The sequence below is a fragment of the Malania oleifera genome, chromosome 9 (assembly GCF_029873635.1).
Source record: "Malania oleifera isolate guangnan ecotype guangnan chromosome 9, ASM2987363v1, whole genome shotgun sequence".
NCBI lineage: Eukaryota > Viridiplantae > Streptophyta > Magnoliopsida > Santalales > Ximeniaceae > Malania > Malania oleifera.
In genome coordinates this window covers 26,323,207-26,334,764 of record NC_080425.1, presented here as the reverse complement: position 1 = coordinate 26,334,764, position 11,558 = coordinate 26,323,207, and the positions used below count along the sequence as shown (strand labels likewise).

The 11,558-nt window shown below is 37.2% G+C and overlaps 1 pseudogene; it reads left to right on the top strand.

Moving 5' to 3' along the window:
• The first annotated feature begins 1,809 nt into the window (after positions 1 to 1,809).
• On the top strand, positions 1,810 to 2,734 carry LOC131163397 (uncharacterized; annotated as a pseudogene).
• The last annotated feature ends 8,824 nt before the right edge of the window (positions 2,735 to 11,558 follow it).

The following is an 11,558-nucleotide window of genomic DNA, read 5'->3' as shown; positions in this document are numbered from 1 at the left end:
TAGAAACTTATCCAAGTTATCATTCATTGTCAACAAGGAAGCAAATGGGCTTGCCCATTCACTTGCACATTCAGTAGCCTCCTCACTTAGATTTGACTCCCTTCATCTTTAGAGCCTAGTTGGTTGACATGTCACATCTCCCTCACTTCCAATTCTTAAGCTCCTTTGTTTGGTGGTTTAACAACCTTCAGTTTGGTCAAATGTGTTGGTGGCTTCCTTAATTTTTTGTTTTTCCACTTGCTACTTTTATTTGTGCTTTTTGTTGGTTTGTCATGTTGTGTGGTCTTTGATCATGTCTTGCTAAGCTATGAAAAAAAAATTAGAGAACTTTATTCAAAATTTTTAAAAATAATATGGAGACCAAAATAGATTGTGATAGCAATGGTATTGGCTAACAGTTGGAGAATATAACTAAGAAAAGAATTACATAGCAACTAACGGCCTACAACATTAGCTTTTGATATATTTTTTTTCTTATGAGAATCTCCACTCTTCTATATGACTTAGCAAGTTCAATTGTGGTAATAAATTATAGGATTGTGAACACAATCTTTCAGGAAACTCAATACTTGTGAGGGTAGCAGGTGATATTTCTTGGGGGGTGGGGGAGCTTAATTATTGCGTGGTCAAGGTAGAGCTCCTCAATGACAAGGAGGGAAGGCCTTTATGCACCAAGAACGATGTGATTCAAAATGAAAGGGACTACCCATTAATTTAATTCTAGATAGCTCTAAAGCTTTTTAAAAGGGAGGGATAAAAATGAAATAGAAAGTGGACTTGGAATATCTAAAAGAAATGAGAAGGTTTGATTTTTAAAGACTTGAATTTGAAATTTAAAGTAAATGGAAAGATTGAATGTGATTTTAAAGTAGATTCTAAATTTGAAATTAAAAAAATGAAAGGAAAGTGATATGTGATATGTGATCTTAGATTTGAAATTTAAAATGAGTGGGGAAATTTGAGTACAATTTTTTAAAAGGAAACGTTGAATTTGGTAATTTGAAAATAGAAAATGAACTTAAGGTATCATCAGTGGCCACAAAAGGAAAAAAAAATCAAAGAAATAAATACAAGAAAGAAAAACCCTAATTAGCATCAAGAATGAAAACAAATTCCTAGAAAGATCCTAAGAACTTGTACGTTTCACTATTTTTTTTTCATTTTTTTTATTTTTATGGATTTTTTTTAGATTTTCTAAAGATTTATTTGTATTTTTCCTTTATCTATGATATTCTACTCTCTTCCTCTTCAAGTGTTTTCATTCTCTCTTTCTTTGAAAAACAAATCAATCAAGCAATTCTAAAAATAAAGATTTGAACTAAAAGAACGATTTATGTCCACCAAGATCCCAATATCCCACTTATAATCCCTACAAAAACAAAATTTTGAGCATGCATCTAGCCTTCACTTAAAAAAAAAAAAAAATGCAAATCCCAATTTTTTTTTATTTACTAATGAAATTTATGCAACACATTGCAATGCTAAAATTCATGCATACATCCTTAACATTAAAAATAACTCACAAAACTTAAAACCCTAATTGATTCTTGCACAAACTCAAGCAAACAAATATAAGGAAAGACTCCTCAAATCAAGCTCCCATCACAAGTCCTGATTTATAGGCTGACATTATGTTTGTAATAAATATCAAATATTATGTGTTGTAAATGTGAGGCTTGATTTTAGTTCTCTTGCTTAGAATAGAGTTTGTATTCGTGTATATATGCTGATACAATAAAGGGAAAATGTGTGGAAGATTCTCCATTGATAGTAATAAGAATCTTTGTTCATATTTCTTAAAACTTCATTATGGTATCAGTAGATTCAACCTCCACCGAGCCTTCGATCCCTTCCTCTGACAATACCCATAACCCAATTGCAACCCCACCATATCCAACAGACATTCCCCTTATTGCTCTCAATATCACTACTATATCAACGAAAAACTCACTCCTTCCACCTTTCCCAGTTCGAAGCATTGCTCATTGGATATAATATCCTTGATTATGTTATGGGCGATAAGCCCTGCCCTAAACCCAATGATCCCTCCACTTCCACTCATCAAATAACACACTAGATAAGAAATGATAAGCTTATCCTCAGTGCCATTTTGACCTCTACGACCACCACTATTACACCCTTCATCTCCATTGCCAAAAGCTCCCAAGAACCATGGCAAAAATTACACACAATGTACGCAAGCAAGTGTCAGACTAGGGAAATGCAACTTAAGAAGGAACTTACTCTAATAAAAAATAAAAATCAGTCAATTCAAGAGTACCTCCACACAGTCAAGTCTCTCATAGATGCAATCTCCCTCATCTATCATCCAATCTTTGACGATGATCTAACACTTTACATCCTCAATGGTCTTAGTGCTGATTTTCGCGAGATCGTGACTCCTATTCATGCCTGGGAATGCCCTTTTACCTTCGAGGAGTTACATAACCTCCTTGTAGGTCATGATGTGTACCTCCGTCGCCTCAAAGCCACATCCCAGCAACTCGTCGCCTTCGCAAACAACTCTACTTGGCGAACTAGCTCTGGTTCCTCTTTTGGAAGTCACTCTTCCACGGGCTTCTCAAAACCAAATGGTTCTGACCGCAACAATAGAGCCCTACAGAACCACAACTCTCAAGCCCAATACCAAAAAACCAGCGGTGCACGAGACAACAAGAAGCCTAGGCCCAATGGCCAGCGGTGTTACACACCTAAATGCCAACTATGTGAATAGTTGGGCCATACTACTAAATATTGTGCTTGTGTCCAATTTCCTGCAGCAATGGCCAACTGTGCCTCCACTGTACCAGCCCCAAACACAAAGTGGCTTATAGACTCAGCAACCTCCCACAATATCACTGGTGATTTGGCTAATTTATCTATCCATACTGAATACGATGGCACTGACGAGGTTGTCATCAGTGATGCTTCAGGTTTGCATGTCTCTCACATTGGTTCATTGGTTCTTCACTCACCCACACGCACTTTTCATTTAAATGATACCCTTTATGTTCCTAATATTTGAAAAAAATCTTATCTCTATTCATCATTTTACCACTCACAATCATGTTTTTGTTGAATTTCATCCCTATTTTTTCTTGTCAAGGATCAGACCACGGGAGCGGTTCTACTCAAAGGTGCGTGTGAAAATGGTGCTTACACTCTTCCGAAGTCAATGGTGACGTCTTCTCCACCTATGGTTGCAAACATACATGAACAGACCTCCGTTGAAGGGTGGCACAAATGTCTTGGACATCCATCTCCTAAAATTGTCCAACACCTTGTCAACTCTTTTTCTCTTCCAATAAAAAAAGAAAAAATTGTCTCTCATGTTTGTACTTCTTGGTCCATTAATAAAGCTAACAAGCTCCCATTTCGGCAAAATAGTCTTCGAAGTCATGCCCCTCTTGAGTTAATCTATACTGATGTTTGGGGACACTCCAATACTATTGGCATTGATGGATCCTATTATTATCTCATTTTGGTTGATCACTTCACAAAATATATTTGGTTTTACCCTATGGAAACGAAATCTAGTGTCAGCACAATATTTCCCCAATTTAAACATCTTGTTGAAATCAGATTTCAATCCAAAATCAAAACCATATATTCAGCAAACGGTGGTGAGTTTACAACTTTAAAAAAATATTTCTCCATTCATGGAATAAGCCACTTCACAACCATTCCTCATACACTTCAACAAAATGTTGTTTCTAAGCGTCGTCACCGTCACTTAGTAGAAATGGGCCTTACTCTATTACATGATGCTTCTCTACCCTTGACATATTGGCCCTATGCTTTTTCCACTGCAGCATACCTTATTGACCGTCAACCAACCCCTTTCCTTCAAATCATATCTCCATTTGAAGCATTATTTAAACAACCACCAAACTATTTGAAGCTAAAAAAATTTGGTTGTTTATGCTTTCCACTCACTTAGCCATATAACACCAACAAAATGTAGTCCAAAGAAATTCCATGTCTCTTCGTGGGCTATTCTTTGACCCAAAATGCCTACAAGTGCCTTGATCCATCTACCAAAAAAGTGTATCACTCCAGGAATGTTCTATTTTATGAAACTCGAAATGGTCTCTCTGAAAAAAAATAGCATCATCGTTGTCCTCTGCAAGTGCTTCACCCCTTCCCCGCACGCCTCCATTCATTCAGCAGCCTCCACTAGTGACTTCGACAGAAGCGAACACCTTCACATCACCCCCAAGTGCCACCTCTCTCACTTCTTCTCTTCATTCCCAACATCTTAACTATGCTTTCTTAGGCCCTAACTCCCTTGCATCGCATGACATTGCAGCATCATCCTCACATTCGCATGAACCCACTGATTTGAACCTTGGTCACATACCAACTACCTATGACTCATCTGAACAAAAACCTATGCGAACTCACTGGATGACCACTCGGTCGATGAATAACATCCATAAACCCAAACAACTAAATTACACAACCAAACATCCCATTCCCAGCACCATTGAACCAACTTGTGTGGGACAAGCTCTTCTTGAACCACACTGAAGAATAGCCATGTTAGAAGAACTCACTGCCCTTATGCGCCATGGCACATGGGAACTGGTCCCTCCCCCACCTAATTGTCAACCCATAGGGTGCAAATGGATATTCCGGTTCAAGCAAAAACCTGATGGGTCTATAGATCGGTTTAAAGCATGACTTGTTGCCAAAGGCTACAATCAACATCCTGGGTTGGATTACAAGGAAACCTTTAGCCCCGTTGTGAAGCCTACAACAATTCGAATTGTTCTAACAGATGTTGTAATACAGGGTTGACCCTTAAGACAACTTGATGTTAACAATGCCTTTTTGCATGGCCAATTAACTAAAATAGTTTATATGGCCCAACCTATGGGATTTAAAGATGCATCGACACCTAATTATGTTTGCAGGTTAAATAAGGCAATTTATGGCCTAAAACAGGCTCCTAGAGCCTGGTGCTTGACACTGAAAATGGCTATCGTGAGTCTCGGGTTTAAGAATTCAAAGGCAGACTCATCCTTGTTTATCTACCAACAAAACTATGTTTTGTGTTATTTATTGGTATATGTGGATGATTTTGTCATCACTTGCAGTGATCCGATTTTTTTATCTCATATCATTAAACAACTTGGAATTCAATTCTCTATAAAAGACATGGGTCAGCTTCATTTCTTTTTGGGCATGGAAGTCATTCCAACAACATCCGGTCTCTTCCTATCCCGGCACAAATACATTCAGGACCTTCTTTCAAAAACAAATATGATAGGTGCAAAAAAAGTATCTACCCTGATATCTGCAAGCATGACTCTGAAGCTGGTTAATGGAACAACATCATTTGATAGTACCGAGTTTCGAAGTGTTATTGGAGGCCTTCAGTATTTATCCCTCACACGCTCAGAAATTTGTTTCTTAGTAAATAAATTGTCACAATTTATGCATAAACCCACCGTAACTCACTAGGCCACAGCAAAGTGACTTCTCCGGTACTTGAAACAAACCATTTTCCATGGCATTCATATTAAAAAAAAAATCAACTTTGCTATCACCACATATTCCGATGCTGATTGGGTAGGCAACTCTGACGATCGTACATCCACGTCAACATACATAAGTTTCCATGGTTCTAACCCCATTTCATAGAGTTCAAAAAAACAGAAAGCTATTGCAAGATCATCAACCGAGGTTAAGTATAGATCTCTTGCCAATGCTGCCTCTGAAACCGTGGGGATGCTATCGTTATTGAAAGAACTCGGGCTATCAATAAAACATACACCAACATTGTTGTGTGATAATTAGGGTGCAACACATCTTAGTTTCAATCCTATTCAGCACTCTCAGATGAAACACATACAGATTGATCTACATTTTGTTCGTGATATGGTTCAAAACAAAATTCTCAACGTTCAACATGTCAACACTCAAGATTAGCTAACAAATTTAATGACCAAGCCATTATCACAACAATGCATGGAGACTCTAAAAATAAAGATTGGCTTAGCCGATGGCCACTCCATCTTGCGGGGGCGTAAAAGGAAAGACTCCTCAAATCAAGCTCCCAATTGCAAGTCCTGATTTATAGGCTGACATTATGTTTGTAATAAATATCAAATATTATGTGTTGTAAATATGAGGCTTGATTTTAGCTCTCTTACCTAGAATAGAGTTTGTATACGCATATATATGCTGATACAATAAAGTGAAAATGTGTGGAAGATTTCTCCATTGACAGCAATAAGAATCTTTGTTCATATTTCTCAAAAATTCATCAACAAATTATTCAAGGAGACAAGATTCATTTTTTTTAATCAAAATACATGCTAAAAAAAAAAAAAAGAACACATGGCAAGAGCACTCAAGCAAACATGAGAAGAGTCCCACATAATTTTGTACAACCATAAGTAAAATAAGCAATCATAGCTCATTCAAATTATGCAAGCATGGGATTGAAGGGAATCATGCACTCTTATTTTCAAAGACTCGTCTTTTTTCTTCATAAGACATGTTTAAATCAAATAATCTCAAGCATTAATGTTTAAGAAAGATGAGAAGGAACAAAAAGACATACCATGTATAAAGATTTAACTTTGATAAACAAGAAAACCAAGAATTTCCCAAGTTTATTATGCCCAAGAGATATTTGGATCATGATAGCCAATATAATTTTCCTCCTTTAGAACCCTAACATGCCTCTCCCAAGCTTCCACCCCAAAGCATACCAATGTAGAGCCTCCCCTTATTTCTTTTCTAAGCATGATGTTTCTCTCCATCTCCTTAACATAAATATTGAATATGTCCCCCTCTTGTTGAATCCTTAGCCTCTTATTTGTAATAAAAGGTCTAGGGTTGTGCTAAAATATTCTCCTATTTCCAAGAGTGCCCTTTGAGGCAAGAGGAATTGACTCCTTGTCTTATAGGTTGTTTGGAACCTATCATAATCTTATTCTAGGCATGGGATGCTTAGAATCGGTTAGGAATAACCACTACATCACACAAAATTTGACTTTAATTCATTGAATCAATGAATTAAAGTCAAAATTGATGTAAACGGAACCCTGACTTCACAAGCACAATAATGTGCATTAATCTAATTTTTTTTTTTGTAAAAACATCAAATTGCAAAAACACCCGATTAAAAATGGGCATCGATACACACTGGCAATGAATTTGCGTTGTAGATGCCATACGAGTTGCACTCCATGTGTAATGACCCGAAGAATAATGGTATTTAAATAATAAAGAGGGAGGGAAATGGTAACAAAAACAAAAGGAGGCAGTAGATTTTGCCGACGATCGCGAAGCATTCATCGACGATGTTACACTTTGGATGTAATAACTTAAAAGATTTACACAGGGCCTCGTCGACGAACATAGGGAGTTCGTCGACGAGTGCATAAGGAGACCTCGTCGACGAAGCCATGTCTCGTCGACGAGAAGATATCGAGAGGGGGGTTTTGGGCAATTTGAAATTCATTGACGAGGAAGTAAGGTTCGTTGATGAAATCACTTAAGAACTCGTCGACGAGATTATGTGTCTCGTTGACGAATCTGGGCCTATAAACAGTGAAAACCCGGGTTAATTTGCAAAAAAGTGGCTTAAATCTTCCTCTCTCTCTCTCTCTCTCTCTCTCTCTCTCTCTCTCTCTCTCTCTCTCTTTCTAAATGCCTCTCCCTCCTTCTCTCTTTTCAAAACTGCGTAATTGGGCATCTTAACCCGGGCTTTACGGTTTATATTTTTAATTAAATGTTCAAAATTATCCAATATTTTAATAAAATTCCAAAATCATCATTCTTGAACTTTATTGCACTATTTATGAAGTTTTGGTAATTTTTTGTCGCAGGAAAATTCCCGGGAATCAAAACCGACACCTGTTCGTATTTTGTACATAACTTTTTCGTCCAAGCTCCGATCGAGACGATTCAAATTTCTAAAGAAAGAGGAAAGGATAATCTACAACTTTTGTGTTTTAAGTTTTATGAGATACGGGCTCCAGAAGAGCAGAATTTGCAACTAATAGAGAATAAATAAAATGAAAAAAAATTAAAAAAATACATACTTGAATGGATAGTTGATGTGACCCAGCCATGCATAGCCGGGTCGGGTTGGCTAACCCCTCCTCCAGCGCAACCTCTCCTCTCACACTCCTCTGTTCTTCTTCTTCTTCTTCTTCTTCTTCTTCTTCTTCTTCTTTGTTTTATTTTATTTCAATTTCTGCTTTGCTCTTTTCTTCCCTACTTTTCCCTTCTCTTCTTCCCCTTTCTCTTCTTGTTTTTCCTTGGTTCTGTCTTTGTTTTCTCTTTTTATTCTTCCCTATTCTCTTCCCCAATCTTTCCCTACTTTTCTTCCTTAAATCCCACTGCAACCTGCCCCTGTTCCAGCAGCTCCTGCACGACACCGACAGCAACTCTCTGCTGCAACAGCTACACCAGACCCGAACACAGCAGCAGCAATCTGTTGCCAAGTCCCTGCTGCCTGCAACCTGTGGGTTCACCTCCGCAGCCCCCTGTTCTAGTGCAAGAAGCCTTCCAGCCACAACAGTTGCAGCAGGCTTCTTGGCCAGTCTCCAGCAAAAGCAGGCCGAGAGCTCAACACAGCATACCAGCAGCAGCGCCCTTGCAATAGATCACAACCAGAGATCCTCCTAACCAACAACCGAGCCATGCTCTGTTTTGTTTTCTTTTTCTCTCTCTCTCTCTCACTTTTATTTATTTATTTTTAGTCTTTAATTACTAAATAAAGTTTAGTTTTTTTTAATGTTATTTGAAATTTCTTTTTAAGTTGGGCATTGTCAAGTGTTTAGTTTTAATTAGTTGGAGTTTTAATTTAGTTTTTTTAAATTAAGTCTAGTTTGATTTCTTGTGTTTCCATTATTTTTTTTGTTATCATTTATGTGTTAAATTTTTGTTTGTTTCGTGTTTAAATTGTGATTGTGGTTTGAGCTATTATTTTGGTTAAAGATCCAATTTTTAGTATATGTGTGTTAAATCTGATTAAGTTTCCATAGCGTAATTTTAATTCCATGTTTAAAGTTTCCATTCTTAGTTAATATGCTTTGGTATTTCCTTGAGTAGCCTAGGGTTTCCTTTATTGTTATTTAATTCCGTGCATGCTAGTTTTAGGACTTTAATTTAAGTTTTTGTTTAAGTCCCCAAAATTCTAAAAAATCCCGAATCTGAACTGAGTTCAGTATACTTTTATTTTTCGATTGGGCGAACGTAAAATTTGAAATTAAAACACATTCCCTGAGGAGACGATCTAGCCCATGGGCTTAATATTACACGATAGAACTCCTATACTTGGGATAGCTTTCGAGCTGCTCATTTTTCGAGTGAATCATGAAGTTCTCTGCAAGACTGCTGGAGCTGAACGTTGGTGGAATTAGTTTGGAATTCATCCCAATTTCAGGATAAGGTGTTTTATTCAGAATTTGCTTTCCCTGTAGTTATAGGAAATGTTGTATGTAGGAAAATACTGATGTTTTGTTCTGGGGGATATCGTTTTTAGGGTGTTGAGTGGAGAACCCTGCGGGTGTGGCGCCAGAGTTCAGTGAGGGCTTTTCTGAAACTAAGTAAGAGAAATATGTTATGTTAGGAGATTTAATTATATTAACAGGAATTTTACATATGTGCATGTATACCAGTTATTATGTAGCTTTTATACTATATGAGATTCTAAAGTATGTGTGGCCTGAGTAGATATTAATGTAGAATTTTATACAGTTTTTTCAGTATATGATATTATACAGATGGATATAGGTTCATATACAGTTTTTATTCAAATAGTTTCACAGATATATATATACACGTACATAGATATTTAATCAGATCAGTATACATAGTATTTACAAAATGTTATGTTTTCCTAAATGCCATGACACTCAAAGTATATAGACAGATTACACAGATAGAAAGTAAAGATAGATTATATAGTAATAGCATCATGATGCTACAAATATTACAGTATTTACAGTTCAGATTAATTGTGTCATGGTTATCTCGGAAACATAATGAAAACAGTAAAAAGAGTATAGTATATATGTATATAGTATCAGATCCCTATGAAAAGATTATAGACAAATATGGTTACAGAGCACGGTATCGTTGCTATATACAGAATAGAGTGCAACCACATATCTCAAATAGTATGTGGGTACCGTCAAACTGTGCTCGGAGAGGATGCAGCTCCCCAGTTCACTGGGTTGAGAGGGCCAGTTTGACGAGGTAGCAGTCAGTCCCGAGCTTAGGAGTGGATGCAGTTTGGCCGGGCTGAGGTAGTGTAGAGTATGATGACTTACCTGGAGGGCCGACTAGGTTAAGTCCCGCCTACAGGCCGCATAACTCTGTCATGAGGGGTCAAATCATCACATACAGAGTCCCACGGAAAGAGCACAATTATGTATATGTATACAGTGTTACAGCTTTTGTCGTATATAGTATGATATAGTAGTATGAATGATAGAAAGTTCAAATGATACAAATATTTTTAAGCTACTATACATGTGTTTTACAGATTTTCCAGATCATGCAGTTTTAAATATTATTATTATAGTTTTACGACTCGGTCACCACACACTAGTAATAGCATATTTCCACTTACTAAGTGTCGTCTTACCCATTACATTACCACTTTTTAGGTGAGCCAGCTAGGCAAGCAGATCAAGCTTGCGGATAGAGAGTTGACTTGGTTACCCTGGTTGTAGGGTAAGTTTGTGACAGGGTTTTGTATTTTTGGGGTAGATGATACTGGAGGGATTTATTGTATATGGCTATGGTTTGAATGTACTGAATTCTGATATTGTTTAGTATATATGGTTGTATGACTTATGTTTCCGCTGCATAGGTATGGTTATATATATATATATATATATATATATATATATATATATATATATATATATAATGGTGATAATTTTGAGGACATTACATTTTGGTATCAGAGCCTAGGTTGTTAGGTTCTGTAGACTCTAGAATGCAGTGGAAAACAATATCAGAATATAGGAAAAGGAATATGAAGTTTTGTTCTATGATCTGGATACAAGATTTTGTGGTGGGTTATGTGTTTTTCCTGAAGTGACGATTTTAGGAAAGCCATAGTAAACTATCAACGAGTCGTGTGTTTGGGTTGCAGGATTAGATTTTGGGATTAAGATTAGGAGGGATGGTTAATAAAAGATTTGAAGTTTTAGTTGAATAAGTTAGGTCTGTATGGAGAATAGGATTTTGAAATGGTGTTCTACATATTTGCAGGATGGACATAGGAGGCTATAGCGCTCAATGCCAGTGGGGATGATGGAGCGGGTCCTTCTAGCACGGGAGGTGGAGATTTAGATGCTGTGCTACGTAGTGTGGCTTAGCAAGTTATGGCTGAGATAGCGTGGAGCTCTCGGGAGCATGGAGGTCCATCTCCAGTTCAAGGATGTACTATAGAGAAATTTATGAAGATGAATTTGCCAGCCTTTTTTGGAGCGGCTAACCCTGCAGTTGCTGAGAACTGGGTGCAGGAGGTAGAGAAGATCCTGATAGTACTTCATTGCACCAATGAGCAGAGTCTTATA